A 22,009-nucleotide genomic window follows, 5' to 3' on the forward strand; every position below is an offset into this window, starting at 1 on the left:
GTCTGTGAGGAGTGTGGTGTGTTCTCTCTGTGTCCGCGTGGGTTTCCTCCGGGTGACTATTCCCGCCTTGCGCCCAATGATTCCAGGTAGGCTCTGGATCCACCGCGACCCTGAACTGGATAAGGGTTACATATAATGAATTAATGAATGAATGATTTCGGTCTGTGTTTACTTTAAAGCAGTTAGTGATCTCACAAATTTAGAGTCAGTTCCATCTACAGCAAACATCACATATTTTAATTCTCTTATTTACCCTTTATTTCACCAGTCAAGTCACGAAGAACAACTTCTTATTTATAATGGAAGCCTGGCAAAAGACAAAGTCTTTTTGACACACAACAAAGCAAAGAAAAGCAACAAACAGAATAAAAGACCACTTCTGTAAAACTGTACAGTGGAACCTCTACTAACGAACTTTCCAAGATATGAACCAGGCATTTGAACCAACGAACCACGACTCTAGAAACGAACCCGAGCCTCTGTCGAGCCGGCGGCTGGAAATGGCCACTGACCCCAATAGGCGAGTCTCCCAACGCGCCCAGAATTTAGTGAGCTTTTAAGTTTAGCAAATGGTAGCTTTAGCAATTTAGCATTAGTGTAAATAACAGACATCGAAATTCGTGCTAAGTTACCCCCCCCCCACACACACACACACACTTCCCGTCATACAGCCAGTGCCTGTGTTACTCCTCCAGCCAGTCGTCACGTCTTCAAGGTAGTGATGTGTAACCACTTAAAACTTTATTTCTATTTTATTACTGTTACCACTGTATTTCTCTTTTATTTTTAGTAACGCTACATGTATTTTTTTACTAATTTGAGAGTGTTGTAAACATATATCAGTGCAAAAAGGGTGACTTTCGGGGTGGGGGCTGGAACACATTAATTGCTTTTCCATTATTTTAAATGGGGAAAATTGACTCGAGAAACGAACTTTTCTACTTACGAACCGGGTCACGGAACGGATCAAGTTCGTAGGTAGAAGTTCCACTGTACTTGTTCTCGGGGCAGGACGAGTGTTATAACTAGAGGAAGAAGACTGCAACAACTGACACAGATAAGGGGGAGTTAGGCCAAATCAATGAATAAGACACATGGAGTAGGAATAGAGCAGTATCCTCATCTTGATTCGTAATTTTCAACATTTGGGGTGCTATTTGTCTGAAAGCCTAGTACCGAAACAAGACTTTTTTTTACCCATTTACAGGAACTGGGTTTTCATAAACACATCAGACCAGTTTCCAGCACAAACCGACAGGCGAGCTGACAAATGGTGAGAAAACATCCTCAGAATTTTATACATGTTGTTTTATAATTAAAATCATGAATGTGACCTTCCAGGGTTTAGCAAGACTTTCACTTGTGGATGAACAGGTCCATGGTTAAGGAACTTCTGCAAGGAACTACAACAACAATAAAGACAGTGCGAGTAGAAAAGGGGCGGAGCCACAGACAAGCCACAGGACTGACTTGTTTCCCACGGGGCATTGTGCACCCGAGAAAATGTGCAGTGTGGAGGTTTGCCAAGTGGCGAATGATGAGTGGCGTGTCCCTACCAGTCCTTACGCCTTATTCTTCATCTACTCATACTCGTTTACACAAAGGCACCTCAGAAAAACAGCGCCGTTCCACCTCAACCACTTAATACCTGTCATTTATTTCACCAAAGCCTGCCATAAATGCAATTTCCTTCATAAACCAAACACAAATGGGAAGCTTCACTGAAAAAAAAAAGGCAAACAGCTGTCTGTCTGATGGCTGTTTTTGTGAAAGACGATGTTTCAGACGGTCAGGAAATTGTCAGGAAATGTATATTATGTTGCTAGGTGAAATGCCCAAAACACTAAGATGATTTGTGCAGCGCTCCATGAAGAGGACAGAGGATTTTCACTTTTCATTTACAGTGAATTACACGAGTCTCTGCTCCTGAAAACTACGCAGCATTTTTTTTAACAGTATCTTAAAGTTTTCTTCTTTACAACCGATTAGATTTGAAGCCATGTCTTACAGGAAGAGCTCAGACAGAAGCAGTAGGTTAACACTGGATCAGTTCTGATCCGCTCCGTTTCCAAAAAACTGTGACTATGGAAGTTAGAAGTATGTTCCTGAAACTAAATTCTGTCAGTTTTACCCAGCAATAACAGCTGAAAAACATTTCTAACATCACGTGTACAATCAAACGTGCACACACACACACACATCTTTGACCTCTAATTAAAAAATGTAAAGTAGCATTTTACCTTATGATTGATTGCTTTCCTGGTTATTTGTGTGTGTTTATTGTGTATAATTTGATACAACTTTATGATTTTAGGGCTTTAACTGATGACTAAAGGGAGATTTGAAGAAAAAAAAAAAGATGATGCAACGCAGTGGTAAACATGCTCTTGGGCTTAAAGCAGCTTAAATTTAACATTATTCTAAATGCAAGGTCTGAGCTGGTTGCAGTGAGAGAAGAAACAGGCCACTGATAAAAAACCCATGGAGTGATGCAACTGCATAGCAACCCTAAAGTGACCCTGAATACTAGCTTTGTTCACACTCAATTTCACACATTTAAACCATCTCTCTCCAATCTGTGTGCACTCGTGAATCTGGACCTCGCCACCTCTGTTTGACAAGCATTCAGACGTCACTTGAGAAAGGCAGGTAAACAGAGTTCAAGTAGAGAGAGAGAGAGAGATAGTCTCAGGGACAAAAAGTGTGTAGCTTCTAGAGGAACTCCAAACCCAGCTAATGATTGTGGTTTTAACATCAGCGTTTATGGCTCTTAAGCTAATTAAAAATTCCTATTAAAGCAGTAAACAGTTTGGAGAGTGGGTCGGTTGTCTTTCTCCCTGTGGACATGTGACGGCTCTCAAGAACACGAGCCTGGGTTTGCACTGCTCCCGCCCTCTTCCCCTCCCTCCCTCTCTTCAAGAGCAAATAAATCTGTATGTCAAGTGCTGACAGATTAGAATTTCAGTGTGTTTTCGGCGGTGGTGCGCAGAACGTTTTAACTGTTGAGGGTCCACAATGTCACCGAGCGAATGTATTACTTTCCTTACGTTACTGACGAGTACTGAGCACTTTCAATTTGTGGTGGATGATAATATACAAGAGCAAGTAGCGAGTAGGAGAGAGAGAGAGAAAGAGAGAGAGAGAGAGAGAGAGAGAGAGAGAGAGAGAGAGACAGACAGATAGAGAGAGAGACAGAGAGAGCGAGAGACAGAGAGAGAGAGAGATAGAGAGAAGAAAACTGTGAGGGAAATAGAAATGGAGAGGAAGAAAAAAGAGGCAGGAGAGAAATAGTAAGTGTGAGGCAATGAAAAACAGAAGAAAGGCAAACAGGAGGAAAAAAAGGGGAAGAGAGGAGAAAATAGAGAGAAAAGAGAAATAAAGCAAGAGAGGACAGACACAGGGACTATGAAAGACCAGAGAGGAGAGAAACTGAGACAGGACAGAAATACAGTATGTGCAAGAATAAAAACCTCCTCTAAAAAGAGAGGTAGAGAGAGAGAGAGAGAGAGAGATGAGAGTGCTGCAAACCAGCTAGGGACCTGTTTTTTTTTTTTTTATTCCAAACGGGAAATGATCTTTGACCTTGGAGGTGGGCTACTGTACCGACCCAATCACACAAGCCCTGACTTTAACCTCTTCTGAAGGCCCTCCGAGGGTAGGGGCTGTCTCTTCGAGGCCGGACGTTTGAAAGACACAGCCAATTAAGCCAGCCGTCCCCCTAGAGAGGCTGAGCAGAAGGGTTTGCTAAGAACACAAGGAGGCAGCGGTGAAATGGATCCACCTCGGCCGCCGCTGGAGGTGGGCAGGAGCTGCGGCGGGGGGCAGCGGCCGGCCAGGCAGTGCGACATGAGGACACATGGTTTGTATTTAGGCCCATGTCGCACCAGGAGGAAAGAGGGGCCTGGCAACAGGAACCCTCCAATTCTTGTTTCCTACTTCTGGAGAAAGGTGATCCGGCCTGTGCTTTCTTAGGTAAGCTCAGTAACACTGCTGCGCCGCCTCATACCAATTCTGAAGGGTAGAACACACTAGACCCTTCACCACTGGGAGTAGCCGGGCAGACACTGCCCATGTAGTTATATTTAATCAGCTTGTCCCACACCAAAACAGAGTGGCCTTTCAGGATGAGAAACTAAGGGGATAAAACTGGACTCCCAACCATTCCGACAGTTTCTGTTATGCCACAGGGACAGCAGTGAACTCCAGGAGGACCAATGTTATCTTAAGCTATGGAACTATACACCCGCTCGAGATATTTTATGGCTAACTGATTTGTATGGTCTCCACGTAGCAACCAATTGTTTACTGTCACTGGGTAGAGTAGCCACCACATTATGTACTCATTACTCAAACACACAACCAATATAAAAACTCTGATGTTTAAATTGTTTTATTGTTTTTGTCAACATTTATACACCACAACATCATGATTTTAAACAGAGCTCTGAGTGTCAGTCAGCAACAGAGATTGGGCAATGTCCCATGTACAACCATACTCCCTTCATAGTGCACATCACAGAGAGTAAAACTAATAATACTGCACAAAACCTGAAACATTTTGTTGACTAAACTTAGTTCTGACATACAACGCACTACATGAGTGCACAAACCTTTATCTTTGCCCTACAGAGGGTGTAAAGAGAGAGTTGAGGGATTCAGCCTCAACTTAGCTGTGACATGAAGACATCTCTCACTGATCACTCACAATCTCAGAAAAGAACGTCAGGGTCGCGGTGGGTCCAGAGCCTACCTGGCGGGAACACACCCTGGAGGGGGCGCCAGTCCTTCACAGTGCAACACACACATTCACTCACACCTACAAACACTTTTGAGTCTCCAATCCACCTATCAACGTGTGTTTTTGGAGCGTGGGAGAAAATCGGAGCACCCGGAGGAGACCCACACAGACACAGGGAGAACACACCACACTCCTCACAGACAGTCACCCGGAGGAAACCCACGCAGACACAGGGAGAACCCACCACACTCCTCATAGACAGTCACCCGGAGGAAACCTACGCAGACACAGAGAGAACACACCACACTCCTCACAGACAATCACCCGGAGGAAACCCATGCAGACACAGGGAGAACACGCCACACTCCTAACAGACAGTCACCCGGAGGAAACCCACACAGACACAGGGAGAACCCACCACACTCCTAATAGACAGTCACCCGGAGGAAACCCACACAGACACAGGGAGAACACACCACACTCCTCATAGACAGTCACCCGGAGGAAACCCACGCAGACACAGGGAGAACACACCACACTCCTCACAGACAATCACCCGGAGGAAACCCACACAGGCACAGGGAGAACACACCAACTCCTCACAGACAGTCACCCGGAGGAAACCCACGCAGACACAGAGAGAACACACCACACTCCTCACAGACAGTCACCCGGAGCGGGACTCGAACCCACAGCCTCCAGGACCCTGGAGCTGTGACAGAGAAACAACCTGCTGCTCCACTGTGACGCCTAAAGCTTCTCAGTAAATAACAAAAACACAATAGTTGCTGAGTCATTACGTGAACAAGTCAGAATATCACAATATAGATTTTTAAAATGATGATATTATCGCGAACAATACGACATTGTACAGCTCTAATCACAACACGTAGCCATATATACACTGTGTGCCATTTTGTCTACATTTTGCAACCTCAGCCCTTGTCAAACGTCTTAACTATATTGCTCCAGAAGGGGGTACGACTCCATTACAAAAACACACAGCACCACACGCGACCCCAAACCGCAAAACAGAGTGGGCAGCAGTCCACCCATTCCACCTGAAATATTTCACAGTTCTGGTTTTTATTCTCCCTCCAAGTATTCAAAGAGGACATGATGGAAATATTTTGGCAGACTAAAACAAGCAGAAGTTGCCCGACTGCCTGCAGAGACGGACGAAGGAAGACGGACATTGCATTGAAATAATGTTGGGACTGTGAAATTTGTACCAAAACCTATAACAAAACTTCAAACATATCCAGAATGCCTTAGTGTTACAGAGGTAGGCAAATGTAGTGTTAGGGCTCTTATTGAAGGCGCACTGTTCCCGCCTGGGGAATCAAACCCGTGTCTGTTCCATGTAAGACGTGGTGTTATCAATTAAGCTAACCGATATATGTAAGCCCTTCTTCCAAAAGTTAAGACAGGCCTGGGATCTGGGAAATGCTTTGGCCAAAATACCACAAGGATCAAACACCACAAACAGTTTCAGCACCTGTTTCTCTGGTGTTTGATCTTTTTTTTTTCAGGTTTGTGGGTTAGTAGGAGCTCCACATCCAACATTATGACCACGTCCTTGTTTCTACATTCACAGTCCATTCTTCCTTTCCCCCAGCTCCACTGACCACACTGAGCTCATTGTAGTTTTACATTGTTTCTCTGCATAAACTCTTAGCCCCCTACCACCCTGTTCTTCAATAATCAGCACCAACTCAGGACCCCCACAGAGGAGGTGTGATGTGGTGGTGGATCATTCCCAGCGCTGCAGTGACACTGACGTGGTGGTGTGTTAGTGAGTGACACACCTACCTCAGTGGTCCACTTTGTAGATGTAAAGTCAGAGACAGTAGGTAATCTGTGTTTGTACAGACCTGAATTAATTTCATGCAGCAGAATAGTGTTCCCTGCCCAGTAGGGCAACCTACACTACACACACTATATATTTTATATATCTCAACCCTTTTGGCAGAACTCTGTAACATGATTCAATTGTTGTAAGATGCTTAAAAGCAACACAAAAATATTAATTGATTATGAATTCACTGGGTTCAGCTCTGATATCTATCAAGCACAATGATCTATCTGATGAAGGATTTTCATAACAATTTCAAGCTTGATTGTGTTAAAGCGTGGTAACGTGAGCGCTCTCTCGTTCTATGTTTCACTGCCTTGAGTCTTTAAACAAGATGGAGCAGGCTCACTGGAAGCCTCCAAGCGGCACAGGGGGTGTGGACTGAGATTAACTTTATTTTGAATTCCTTTGCCTTAATACACCAATTACATTCCCCATCACCCATCCACCCCCCACCCCCCTCCACCCTTCTTCACCTCTCTGCTCCCCTTCTCCAACAGCATGGGGCCTGTTCCCAGCGCTTGCAGTATTTGTTTTGTACACAGAAAGCATTTCATGCTTGCACGGCAAAAATCCCAAACTTCAGAGCAACCCAGGCCTGCTCCTCATTCCAGAGGCAGTGCAAAAACGTAGTGTCAGTGCAGTCCAAAGACCCCCCAGCACCCACAGGCACAGAGTGGGCTTCAATGGGTTGATTAAAACAATACTTCACAGCAATGTTTTCTCTAACGCTGTAGGGCTGCTCGATCTCGCTGTCCTGCCGACTGTATTACATGTCCAGCTGTTTGAGGACACTATTTTAATGAACAAATTCAGCTACTTTAAGGTGCACCAATAGCTGAAACAGGTCTTCAATTGGGCAAACACAGCTTTTGTAATGGTATGATCATCAGAAAGCATTGCCAATAGCAACGGACATCCTGGAGAAGCTGCCAAAGGTCTAAGCTCAGGGCTAAGTGTCAGCTTGGGAAAAAAACTGTCCGCCCCACAGTGGAACTACATTAATATCCATGTATTAATTGCATATTGGGGCGGCACGGTGGCGCAGCAGGTAGTGTCGCAGTCACACAGCTCCAGGGACCTGGAGGGTTCGATTCCCGCTCGGGTGACTGTCTGTGAGGAGTGTGGTGTGTTCTCCCTGTGTCTGCGTGGGTTTCCTGCGGGTGACTGTCTGTGAGGAGTGTGGTGTGTTTTCCCTGTGTCCGCGTGTGTTTCCTCCGGGTGCTCCGGTTTTCTCCCACAGTCCAAAAACACATTGGTAGGTGGATTGGCGACTCAAAAGTGTCCATAGGTGTGAGTGAGTGAGTGAATGTGTGTCTGTGTTGCGCTGTGAAGGACTGGCGCCCCCTCCAGGGTCTATTCCCGCCTTGCACCCAATGATTCCAAGTAGGCTCTGGACCCACTGCGACCCTGAACTGGATAAGGGTTACAGATAATGAATGAATGAATAATTGCATATTTAAGGCAATTCAAATGCAATCCTCACATCTCACCATATATCTAAGTGTACCCTGAACTAAGTCTTAAATCAGGGATATATCTGAAAAAGAAAAGACACTAAAAGCATCGTTACCGCTTGAAACATTAAGAACCTATTAGTAAATCAAATACAAATTAGGGCTTTGTCGACATTTTCTTTTGGCCAATCTTCAACACAACAATTCACTTTTATATTTAAGAGTCATAATCCCGTAATCGATAGTCTGTGCAGCTCAGTTACTGTCGCAAATGTTGTGTGTGCTGGACTCAGGCCTAACCTTATGAGCTGGGCTTGACTTGGGGTATGGCACGTGTTGTGTAGGTCAGAGGAGTCCACAACACACCTGACATCTAGCACAATGGTGGCTGAGATGAGATGATCAACAGCATCATTCAGGGCCAAATGTGGGCCACAAGAGAAACGCAGTGGGCCACAATTAGCCAAATATTCACTGCTATCTGAGACAGCGTCTCTTTGGGTCATTCATTTCTTTCATTTTAAACTTTTATTACAGAATGAGAAAAATAAATGGATTCAATGATTTATCCATTGGCTTAATTTTTATCCATATTTAAGTTTTTATCTTGGAATTTCATCACTGTCCAATGTATCCACATGTATCCCCATTGTTGTACGTTTTTAGTTTACTACATCATTTGAACACAGCAGCTGTCCTTCACATTGGGAAAAATGGCATGATGAATCAACCAATGGAAACACTCCAAAACTTTACTTTTACTTCTTTAAAATCTTTTTTACATTGATTTCCATTGAAAGTTAAGAAAGTTTTTTTCCTTCTCCTGTAACGCTGCTATTATGGAGATACATGTATTGAATTGGTCAGTGTTATGCCCAAAACATTAACTAATATATCACATTTTTTAAAAATCTATAATCATAAATTTCCCAAAAATTTTACAAATTATCAACGCTACCAGCTTAAATATCTAACTCTTCAGTCTCCACCAAACCTTGTACAGAACTGTTATATATTACTTTACAGTATTGCATTCTACATCTCGTTTGTCCTGATCACACACCACCCACACATCCCAACATAAGCCTAGGGATAAAAGGCAGATTAAAAGTTGTTCTAGAATTTATATTGTTCAGATTCTGTTTCAGAAAAAAATATATATATAATAAATAATTTATTCTGAAAAGAAAATGATTTATCTTTCAATTTCTCTCTGAATATTTCACATAGGAATAAACAGTAGAAAGTGTGAGGTATGGAGGTGGTGTTTTAAATATTTAGCTAGAATTCGATTCTATTTTTATGATCTAGAAATGAGAGAACAGAATATATTGTGTTCAATCCCTTGAACATTTGGTACCAGACACATTTCTCTGTGTATTATAGCACTGATATTGAAATTGGCGTTCTGGTATTTTCACAACCTTAATACAGCCCCTGTCTTCCAGCCTGAACTATACAGACCCCTGAAGCACAGCAAACCTTCCGCAGTGGAGACAGTTTTATGGCTCTGTATTTGCGTGACATCACAAACAACTCCAGTCCCACCGTGCTCAGCTGGGGAATCCGCTCTGAAACCCAATTCTATTATTCTTTCATTCTGATGCATCCCCCTGCCTGCTTTATTGTACAGTATTTCACATGTTCCGCCCAACTACAAACATCCTGTTTCAGCCACTTAAGCAGCTTAATGACTGGTCAGTGCAACTTGCTGGAGATTAACCACCTACAGGTCACAAAAAAAAAATGGAAAAAGTAAAAAGATAGAAAGAAAAACAAAGCTGGAAATGGGCTTTTCGGGGTTCTGTTGGACGGCTTGGACACTTCGGACACATTAGGCTACCTTCCTGTCATCTGGATATAAATATCCCTTCAGATGTGAGATGAGGAAAGAGAGAGAGCCTTTGAGAACACTCCAACACAAACCCTGCCTTATCTGGCACTATCGGAGAACCTTTCCCATGAGTCCAAGCGCAGGAAGAACCCCACAGAGAAGAACCTCCACTTCCTCCAACACTGACCCGACTTCATTTATAACCATTGAAAGCTCACACACACACAGGACAGTATGCAGTGAGGTACAGTTCCAGTTGAAATACTTTGCTCTAAGTTCCTGTTAAGCTGCTTACAGTGCTCTAGCCACTGTGTACTTAGCAAATACACAGGATGTAAAACCGAATGCCATAAATGAACTGAGTTGCACCATGTCAGAATATAAAGCCTTATAAAAAGAGTAACACATACTGACTGGAGACGAGGGTAGGAGAACTTTGGGTAAGTATCCAACAGAACCAGTATACTGGGCCTCCAGGTGGAGGGGTCAAAACTGCCTAATGACCACAGCTTTCTGGTCACAGTAGGTGCAGAACCAGTGGCCTAAAAGGCAACATCTTGTTTTATTCTCTACCTTTAAGGACTTTGAGTTTCCCACAAGCATCTGACCACACTTATGTTCTTAAACTAAAGAGCAAGCATCACACTGAACAGTCCTCCTCCTCCTAGCTACGACGATGATCATTCTGGAAAACTGAGAAACAGCAATATGGCTTTATTATTAGCGCTTTTCCACTGACTGGTAGTTACTCTACTCAACTTGGCTCTACTCTGATTTTCTGTATTTCCATTTTTGTCTATTTTTTCTTTGTGTTTTTATTTTTTCTAAGTGAGCAGAGACTAAACCATGTAGTGTAAACCTTACAGAGCACTGATTGGCCAGAGAGACGTGTCAATCACAATGAAATGCAGACGTCCAGCACAAACTAGTTTGTAAAATCTTTTTTTATCCGACTCACAACGCGTCAATGCGGACCCTACACTGTACCCTGATGTGATTGGTCAGTAGATGGACGGACATTGTTTATATCTAACGGAAGAAGTGCAGGAACATGAGCTCCTCTCCTCCACACACAGAGACACAGACAGTAGAGATACCAATAAAAATGTAGAACAAAGGAAAAATGTGTACGTTTCCGGGACGAAAACATAACTCAAAGAGATGTGGGACAATGTGGGAAAAAACCCTGCTCTGTCCCAAACAGTGCCCTACTCCCTACAAAGTGCACTTTAACAATTTATAAAAGTAATATTACCACACCACTACATTGTCTACTACAGCGTGTAAATATTTGAGACTCAGCCCCTAGTGGTGTGGAGGTGTAATTGCAGAGCGAAACAGACACCAACGCAGAATAAAAAACGCTCACAATGGTGTAGAGCTCTGCGTCGACTCAGTGCTGAAGTATAAATGGGCCTTCAGAATGACCAGTGCAAATCTGATCTGTCGAGCCTTGTCCAGGAATCTCTCCACCTCGGTCACAATGAAAGCTGAGAATTGCTGAATAACTGCCATTATCTGGATTTTGTTACAGGTGCCATATTCCTTGGTTGCACGTGTGTCAGCTTCCTCAAGAAGGGCACAGAAGGCCACAGGTAGCTTTCCCATCTTCCCAACACACACCTAGAGAACAAGCGATCAGAGAAACAAGTCTTCACCAAGGCGTCTCTCTTCCTCTGACATCTCACAGCAAATGAATGATTACACGCTTCCTCTAGTTACAGTCAATCACTTCACCGTTTCTGGCCCTGTTCTCTCAGACCCTATGTCTTCTCCCTCTCTCTTCACCCTTTAGTCCCACGGGAGGTCACATGCCTCAAACAAAGGTGCATTAAGGGATAAGGCACTGGAAATATCTCATTAGGTAAAAACAGTGTAGAAATGGCAGACTCCAATTCCAGGGAAATTCCAGTAAAGGGGGAGGGGGGAGCAGATGAAAATTGAGCCTCATCCACTTTTGACAGATTGGTACAGACAGTGTAACCCAACACACTGTTTATTTGACCACGCTTTCCGTACGCACATATCATATTCAAAACCACCAGCATCAGAAGAAAGGGCCCTTTCCTTCTCACAACAATGACAGAGCTGTTTGGAGAACTTTATGTAATACAAAGGGCTCTGCAGGGGGAGCACACACACACACACACACTTTAATATGCTATTCACCATCTCCCTTTTCCCAGCACAAAACACCCGCACACAGACCACTGAAACGTCGCAGCAGGGTCCGGTTTACTACGGGCCAATCCGGCACCTGTTTGGAGTCCAAGGGCAAAACAACCTTTTGAAACTTCCGGAAGAACTTTCAGCAGAAAAAGATCCTTGCAGTGGACATTACTCCTGTGGCTAGCGACAGTAGGCTAACACAAAAAGGGCTGCCTTAGCACGTGTAATTTAAAATGAACACACTGCTAACTCTGATTACGATGTTAGAGAGGGATCTTTAATAAAGGAGCCGTGTTCTTTTAGTTCAGCAGCAACAGCAAGGAAATTACAAAGCAGCAAATAGCAATATTGAGCATTGGGGGCTTGGGTCAGTAGGGTGTGGTTACTAAGTTTCTCTCTCTCTGACACACACACACACACACACACCTGGGCTTCCTGCTCCACTGCAATGGAGTTGAAAAATGCAGATCTTCCTGTGGTTTCTGCACTTTCTTTTTATAGTTGAGGTTTTAAAGACTAAATCATGTGATATAATTTGGATTTGTAGTAAACATGTGGAGACTTTATACGCACACACGTTCTGTACGTACTATAATGTAGTTTGCACAATAAAGACTGTTTATATTACGCAGTATTTTACCAATACATGAATTATTTAATTTATTGACCCTGCAGCACCCAAAGCTCTTATTCAAATATTTTTCTAACACTAGAATAACACTAGAATAGGTGCCAAACCTATATAAAAGGTATAGGTTATATTTTATACAGTTAAAATATATAAGTTAGATAATGGAATAGAGTCAGTGTGTGTGTGAGTAAGTGTATACACATATACAGTGATTCTTAGCATACCACCGAGCCCTAGGCCTCGCCCTATGTTTTATAACAGTGGTCCCAATCCACACAGATCCAGAGCAAAAGAAACCTCATGTATCAGCAAAGCTTCCACCACTTCATCCGGGGTGAAACGGCACTGTCCAGGTTTCACGCTGCATTAGGTTTCACTGAGATTAGCCTCGGTGTAAACAAGTGAATCGCTGCAGCGCCACAGAAGAGAGCCTCCTGCTGCCTTTATGAGCCCCGAGGCCGGCTCTTTGGCTCCTTTTAGTTTTTTTTTCAGAAATAAAAACACCTTATTAGAGATGTCAAGAAGCTTTAACGTCAGAAAACATCACACAGCTTTGAGTGGTGGCAGAGGGGATCCCCCTTCTCCTCCTCTTTATTCGGACTCACATTTGCACAGCAGATGTCTTGATCAGAGCACATCGCAGTGTTTTATTTCAGCCAAAGCCTAAAGGATGGACCGGCCAGAGCATCCTCGTTTTCCCGAACTTGGGCAAGCTAAACAACAAAAGCACATGAGGCATCGTGACAAATGGTTCTCACAGGATGGATTCTGGGAACGGTTATTTAAACCTGAATTCTGCAAGCAACATTTGTGACACTGCAATATACACAAGCTGTTTTCCCGCTTTCTCCCTCTAAGTGTTAATATAAAGACCACCCGTATCTCAGGACCGCTTGTGAAAGATCTCCATGGGGCATTCATGGGTCCGATTATATTTACAACAAAGCCAGTAAAGCCCCTGCGAAGGTTGGCTTATTTTACTGTTCCAAGGTGCTTGAGGAATCAGACCAGACTCAAACAAACAGAATAATTCCTCTTTTTTTTTTTCTTTCCACAGCACAGACGAGAAGGATCCAACTCCATGTTAATAAGTGTTCGTTAGTTTTAATGGCCTGGCTCCCATATGAAAAGAGACACGGAAGAAAAGCCCACAATGAAGGAAAGTAAATAAACTCACATCTCACTCTTCCTTGCTTGGATAAGCATTCGGCCAGCAGATGGGAGAGGTGAGAAGACAGAGGAGGGAAAGAGGAGACGAGGCCACAAAGCACACGTCGTATTGTTTTCTGATTAGCGATTTGTACCTACACCGATGACCGCCTGGATCTTATTCTCTGACCGCAGCTCATAACTATACCATGAGGCTTAAGGGAGGACAGGAGACAGCCAGTGGAAGCAGTCCCTAACCGCACACAGCAAGACACAGAGAGACAGAGGAAGGGTCTGCACCAAGAGCCTGGCCCTTTTCACCGAGTCTCATCCAGACCTAGGAACATCTGGAGAGGAGGATGTGGTGATAATGGCTTATGGAGGCAGAAACAAACTCCAACAGTACCCACAAACACATGTTGGAACCATCTGAGCGAGAGGGAGGGAGAAATCCAGGGAGAAAGAGGGAGAGAAACTAAGAGAAAGACAGAGGGCACAGATGGACAGAGGGGCCTCCTCTGGTCTGGAACGTAAACACACGGGAGCCATCACCATGGGGCAGAGCCAGCAGCACGTTTATTTATGAACATGTCGAGGTCTGGGCCCAGTGCCATCATCCCGGGCAGTGTTGCTTAGTCAATACAGTTGTCACCGATCATAGAACGCAGAAAGTAAGTAACACCCTCAAAGGAAGAATAGAATCGAGACATAACAATAGAGAGCTCAGCAAAGTTAACGACAAAGAACATAACCCTAGATCACAAGAGAAAACAAGCCTGATGAAAACTCGAAACGCTGATGTGGCTGATGTACTGGTCTGATGCTAACAAAATTAGCTGGATCAGGTATCGGACAATCAAGTCGATCCACACAACAGAGGGCTTTACTTTGGAAAGGCAGATACAGGAAGTGGAGACACGATGATGCCCAGCTATGGTGACCCATTTAGTCATATGATAGTGCTGGGCGATATGAGCGCAAATCAATATCACAATTAATTGTACGTTTACCACAATTATGATTAATGAACGATTGTTTTGTGTTTGTATTTTCGACTCGTAGTTCAGTGACGAGGCTTGTGCTGTAAATACGCTCCAGTGTTAAAGCTGGGATATTTCTCGAATGTCGCTGGGAGCTTGTTCCTCTCTCGTTTTTTGAGCACTGTTTATTTTTGGTGTGTGATTGTGCTTTGACTGAAACTGCTTTTTCACACACGAAAATTCACACATTTGTGTCATTTAAACCAAAACTCACACATATTTTGGATGCAATATTAGCCCCAAAAGCAGATCAATCGATGCACATCCTTTTGCAGCACTTTTTCCTTGAAGGAGCTCATAACGAATGCAGTGACAAATAAATCAATTTTCAAACTACGTTATTTTTAGGACACATTCTGTTAAATAACATGACAACAGTCATTTTTAATACACTGCAACAGTGCCATTACCTCAGACAAAGACAAGTGTACAGGGAGAATACAGGGGCCTTCACAAATGATCCCTCTTCTTCAACACATTTCAGCTCACTAGCACTAACTGAAAACACAGTACACAAGCCAAAGAGCGAAGGAAAACACAAACCATTCAAGGAATCTAATTGAACTGTTTGTGACGTCAAACTCATACCACAAATGAGCGAGTGTTGCCAAGGGCTCTGGCCATGGGCCGCGCCAACAGAAAGTGTGTGTGTGTGTGTGTGTGTGTCAGGGAAATTTGTTTTACAGGAGGAACGCAGAAGCTCTCGTTCAGGTTTATGAATGTACAGCAGCCAAACCATCTCGATTCATCTTTCGCTGCCTTTCTTTGATTGTACCCAGACAATGTAGAGTAATACTGTGGTTTATGGCTTAATGGCCCAGTGTTACAGACGTCCAGACATCGCAAGTTGTCTTTATGGCTTTGCTGAGCTTTTATACTTGGGCTAAACACCGCAGTTTATGATGATACGGTCCAAGCCAAATCAGTGTCAGGGAAGTTGCTGTTTAAAAGATGAACAACTTTCACGGTTTGCTCTTGGGTGTATCCATGTGACTGGGTCGGGCTGTATCATGTTTTTGTATACTTTCAACCTCCAAGGGGCGTTTTGCACTGGTTTCGTTAGCAGAGCAGGGTTTAATCCAACTGTGGTAGCTTGTGGTGTGGGGAGAGTGGGGTTTAATCACACTGGAATACCTCCTGAAGCAGACAAAGAGGGTTTAACCTCACTGGGGTAGCTACTGGTGCAGACGGAGCAGTGTTTAATTGTACCTCAGGAGCTCAGAAGCAGGTACAATAAGGATTAAATTTACTAACAAAACTTCTCAAAAACTTTTATGCTTTTAAACCACTTTCCCATCAGGGTATGACAAAACCAATCAATAAAGGCTTAACATTTGTGTGTGGGTGGAAACATACGGACTGAGCAGCTGTGTCCTGTGAACAGAGCGTGTGGATAAAGTAATTTGATAGATTATAAACTTTGTGCCATGAAATCCAAAATACTATCGAGCGCGCTGCACTGGTTCAATCTGTGTGACGCGTGGAGACTCATATCCATGGGTCCCTGGTGATGTCACTGTGTATGGTGGCCGCCAAACTGGGGACCTGCTCATTGTTCACACTCACAACGCATACGTAAACATTAAAGGAAGCATGGATCTCGGCCTCATTTATCCACATCATGTTTTTAAACACAGCTCTGTTCTTCAGAAGATAACTGCCTTTATATTAATGCTGAAAACAGTCAATCATCTCCAATACGTTGCTCATGCCAAGTATATAAATAGATATTAAATATAGACTGTATATAGATAGATAGATAGATAGATAGACAGACAGACAGACAGATAGATAGACTAATAGATAGATAGACAGATAGATAGATAGACAGACAGACAGAAGATAGACTAATAGATAGATAGATTAATATATAGACAGATATATAGACTAATAGATAGAAAGACAGACAGACAGATAGATTAATAGATAGATAGACAGATAGATAGATAGACTAATAGATAGACAGACAGACAGATAGGTAGACAGATAGACACACAGATAGACTAATAGATAGACAGATAGACTAATAGATAGATAGACAGATAGATAGATAGACAGACAGAAGATAGACTAATAGATAGATAGATTAATATATAGACAGATATATAGACTAATAGATAGAAAGACAGACAGACAGATAGATTAATAGATAGATAGACAGATAGATAGATAGACTAATAGATAGATAGACAGACAGACAGGTAGACAGATAGACACACAGATAGACTAACAGACAGACAGATAGATAGATAGACAGACAGATAGACTAATAGATAGATAGACAGATAGATAGACAGATAGATAGACAGATAGATAGATAACTTTATAGATCCCAGAGGGAAATTAGTGTTTAACAGCAGCGTAGTACAGAAAAGACAAGACCAACATACAGATGTTAAATAGTAGAGATATATTACTACAAAGAATGAAAATAAGGCTACAATAAGTCACATAAATGTTGTGCAAGATGAAAAAAGTATAGTAATTGAGTAAATTGCATAAATATGACACAGGTGGCAGAAAAAATCTGATCCATGACTCAAAACCAGTGATCTGATCCGAACTGAGTTTTGTGATCCATTAAACCACTAATGCCAACCAACCCTACAATGGGACTCTGCAAAGGCCCTACGGATGGTACCAATTCCACCAATTCACCCCACAAACTAATTTTTAAAGACACTTCAGTCTTTTTCTGAGCTTCAACTCATGTGTTTTCTGTTACATTTCACAAGAATTTGAACAATAACAAACACGTGGTCCGATTGCCAAGTTATACATTCGGGAAGTCTTTGGGAAAAGGCCTTGACATCCATTTTTCCCAGTGTTTCTTCCTTGTGAGCTTTGAGAAAATAATCCATTTTGATGTGCTGTCTCCTTCTGGCCTTTTGTTTTTTGGTTTTTCATCAGAGTTAAATCAGAAAGATTTTTGTTCCATGACGAAGCCAATACAGAGTTTGCCAATCCGTCATGGCGTTGGAGACTCTTAATTAGTGCTTAATCTCCTTGCAGCCGGCGCCTACATTCTTCTCTGCTTCTTACAGAATGTGCAAATATTTTGGGCTCATCTTATTCCAGTGTCATTAATTGATGGTGTAGAGCTGTAGAATTTGAGCTGGGTGATTAGCACACTGGCTTCAGTCGATAAAACACTTGCATACATGCATATTCACACTCTGCATTGCCGAATTAGGAACTTCAGGTTTTCTGGTTGCTGCCTATTTGGGCTGAACCCATTAATAAGTGCTGCATGCTCCAAATCACGCGGAGCTGGCTGATGGCTAAACATCTGATTAGACATTTCTGAAAAAGAAGTCACAGTTTTTAACACCAGGGTTGGACTGGACCGGGGCTGTAATGGTAACCAATGTAGGAACCAAGAAACAGAAGGTGCTAAGATTGTTGTGAATCACATTTTTTATTACTCAAGCCAATCACAATCAGGAGAAACTTGTATATAATTTTCCACTGCAGTCACTCTTCTTAATATTCTCCTCAGAAGTAGTTCTTAAGTGTGATTCTATTGATTACAAACCAAATGAATACAAATACAAAGAAAAGGAACAGTCTGTACTTCGCCAATGCTTTACCAACTTTAAAAACTATTGCACTATTATAATTTGGTCATTAATTACAGAGATACTGAGTGAAAGTATCTTATAGGTCTATGAGGTTTAAAACACAGTCTATTACTCATTATGTTACACTATTTAAGTTTTATATCCATATATTTTCATGGTAACCTACATCAAATCAATGGAAATACGTTTTATGTTGTATTAGCCATATTTAGTCTAATGATTTAACACTTTATTGCTGTTTTCTTATGAGGAACTGACATCCGATTCCTTCTTCAGTGGAAACATAACCACCTAATGATCCAATTACAGTTTTTTAAATACCATTTGTATTTCATATACATTTATTCTCTGAAATTTAGAGTGGGTACCTACCTAAATGACCTGAAATATGAAAAATAAGTCAATTTCACCCACCTATGGAGCAGGAATAAAGCAATAACCTCATTTCTTTTCATGATCTTCAATGTTTGGAGGCCTCTTGTGCCATGAGCAGAGAGACAAAGTCTATCGTATCTGTTTTTTAATTCGTAATCAAACTTAATTATTTATTTCTTTGCTTGTTTACCTGTAAACACATTAGACCATTTTTCAGAGCACAAACAGACTGCAGAGCTAGCAAACGGTGGGGAAACACAATCTAGATATTATAAAAAGTGTTTTAATATTACAGTCGTAGATATTTAAGTTCCCCAGTGTTTCAGCTCACTGACCTGTCGCCTTCCACTGCAAAACTAAGCCCTGTAAGAGGGGCTGTGAATCCATTGGCTGCAGAACTAAATGTGGATCGTTAATGCTGGCTGCTGATTGGCTTACGGTGAGTGACTGACATCAAAATTGGTTGTGCAATTGGCTTTTGCGAAAAAATTATCGCCATATCCATTTGACTGATGACCAGTGAGAAGTGCATTCTCAGGAGTCGTCTTAACAGTCTAACCTCAGAAATACAAAATGAAAGCTTGTGCAGTGGTGTGTTTGTGTACATATCCATTGTGTGTTTATTTGCCTGTTAAAGTTTCTGGGTTATTTATTTGTTAATTATTATTATCATTATGCAACCCATTATTTTGGCTCATGGCCCACACAAAGGTCATGACCCATGGTTCGAAAAACCCTGTTTTATGGGGTGGTTGGCAGCCCTATTTACCACAGAACAAGTGTCTTCCAAAAATGGTTCCAGTCAAGGACTCAACAGTCCATGCTCAAATTTATTCTGGCCTTGTTAATAAAGGACACCTAACACAAAGCAGAAAGGAACTCAGCCTTGAACATAGCCTTAAGAATTGGATTCAGGTTTAAGATCCTCTGGGCCTTTACCATGCCCCTGAAAAGTACACAGTCAACCCAGACCCAGAGAAAAGAGCAGATCACTGGCCTTTATTGTTGGAGCGGGATTTCATAAGGGGCCTTGCCTCTCGCACAATAAAAACCATGTGCACTTTATTAGCCCGTCTTTGCCACCTCTTCCAACTTGGCATTGCTACGGAGGGCAGAGAGGACACAGATACCCAAGGGGTGATGGCACTGGCGATTACTTGCTTTAGCGCCATTAAATGTTGATAGGTGTGAGTGGTATGAACAAAAATTAATTTGGGCCACTAAGTTTTTCCACTTGTCCAACTCCGACCCAAGGCCCACATCCGGGCTGGGATACAGTGTGGGCTCTTGGGGACAGCACATAGCCAGCCTTGTCCAGCAATGGCGCCATGCATTTGGACTAGGCCTAGATGCGAGAGCCTTACCTGCAACCTTCTCCTTCCAATCCTCGATGGCCCTAGACACTGGTTCGAGCCAGAACCAGAACAGATGATTTTCCATTCTACCACTGAGACTTCCCCTGAATGCTTTCAGAATATACATCCATAAGTGATTCATAACAAAAGCACCCAAGAAACGGTAACGGTATGTCCATTAACCTCGATGCTATGACATGATCCAAAGTGGAACCAGACCCCAGCGCCAACTCCAAGGTGGATGCTGAAATTACATCTTTTTTTTTTTAAGTTAGGGATAGTTTCTCAGGCTCAGCTGGATACTGCATTATTGCTTTCCATAAAAAGGGCCATGCTCTCTGTTTGAGAGTCCAATGGCCAAGACTGAGAGAGGTAATGTGCAGGAGTTGATACATCATTGAATCATAGGTCTTCTGAAGGTTGTTCAGCTCGTCTTTGATTGGGATTTCGGGTGGGACTTCTAATCTAACGATGCTTCGCAGCTGGGCAGATCAGCTGTGAAAAGGGAGGTCAATGTGTGTTTGTGTGGCAGGGGAACAGACTAATCCCATTAAAAGAGGCTAGCTGAAACAGCAGCCATGCCTGCTGAAAGACTCTCATAAAAGAGCTGCCGCTCCTGACAGTTCGCCATTAATCTGAGTGGCATGTTTCCTTGTGAAAAGGAAAACAGACACTGACAATAACAGAACTCCACTGCTGTTTTTGTTTTTGAATACAAAGTAGTCCTGACTTACTAATGTGAGCAGGAGTAGGAGCAGTCCCATCTTCTAACTTCTACAGATACTTTCCATCTGGAAACATGTGCCTGAAGAAAAATTAGAGCACAAAAGGCACAAATATGGCTTCATTTATCAAAACATCAGTGCATTTTAGGCACCGATCCACAGAAAAAAAAAGAGATACATGGTTTTCTTCATAAAATGACCATAAAGTACCATGTACCATAAAGTACAGTAGTAACTCCAGGCTGGTCTGTCATTACTGTAGAGCCTGGCAGTTTAAAAATTAACCAGCAAGACACAACAACAGTCACCTCAGCACACACACACACACACACTTAAGCTGGGACCCAAAAGCAATGCCATCCTACAGCAGCTGTACCAACTTGCCCAAATAGTGAGGCCCAAAATTCTTCACTCAGGTGCGAGCCTGTACATCAAACCCTGCTGACATTTTTCTAACATGTGTGACTCTGGTGGTAGGAATCATGCATCTAATGATGAAACCACTGAGGGTTATATCTCTCTGATAAGTGCAAGGAGTGCACTGAGGTTTTATTTGTGTATTTATTTATTTTTAATGGTTATTTGCCCAAGTGAAATGCTATTAAAATCCCCATACGGAAAAAAAACAATGCCCGCTGCCCTAGACTGGAGCACTCGCTTTCAGATTTGCCTGTAATTAAGCGATAAGCTTTCATTTGGGAGGACTTTGATAACCCTGTCTAGTGACGACAAAGTAGGAAACTTGGGATTGGCTCACATCCACAGAACAACCAGTTTTGCATGTGTGCCATGCTCGGATTGGCTGGAGAGTGCTAGATTCAGAGCTCTGATTGGCCCGATGGGACATTTTCTTGCCGTCCCCCCCACTGATACTTGGCACTATTATAACGTCGACGCCTACAGTAACACACATACAGCGGGGCTTCTTGGCAGAAACTGAAATGTGCAGCAAAGCCTCATGAGAACCTTTCTCTCCTTTTCCTCCCTCCTTCCCTCCCTGCCTCATTCTCTCTCTCTCTTGCCCCATAATCCCTGAAGGCAGGAACCTGCATAACTAAGCGTTTTAAATCACACCAAATCTGATTTGTTGAAAGCAAATT

General features: G+C 42.7%; 1 long non-coding RNA gene across 1 annotated transcript in view; it reads right to left on the reverse strand.

Moving 5' to 3' along the window:
• Positions 1-20,993, reverse strand: part of LOC136665451 (uncharacterized) — an 82,327-nt gene extending 61,334 nt beyond the window's left edge. The window contains exon 1 of the long non-coding RNA XR_010795245.1: positions 20,919-20,993. This is a non-coding gene — a long non-coding RNA (uncharacterized lncRNA). The remainder of the gene's footprint in view (positions 1-20,918) is intronic.
• Positions 20,994-22,009: the final 1,016 nt, after the last annotated feature.

This window comes from Hoplias malabaricus, chromosome 13 (genome assembly GCF_029633855.1).
Source record: "Hoplias malabaricus isolate fHopMal1 chromosome 13, fHopMal1.hap1, whole genome shotgun sequence".
Lineage (NCBI taxonomy): Eukaryota > Metazoa > Chordata > Actinopteri > Characiformes > Erythrinidae > Hoplias > Hoplias malabaricus.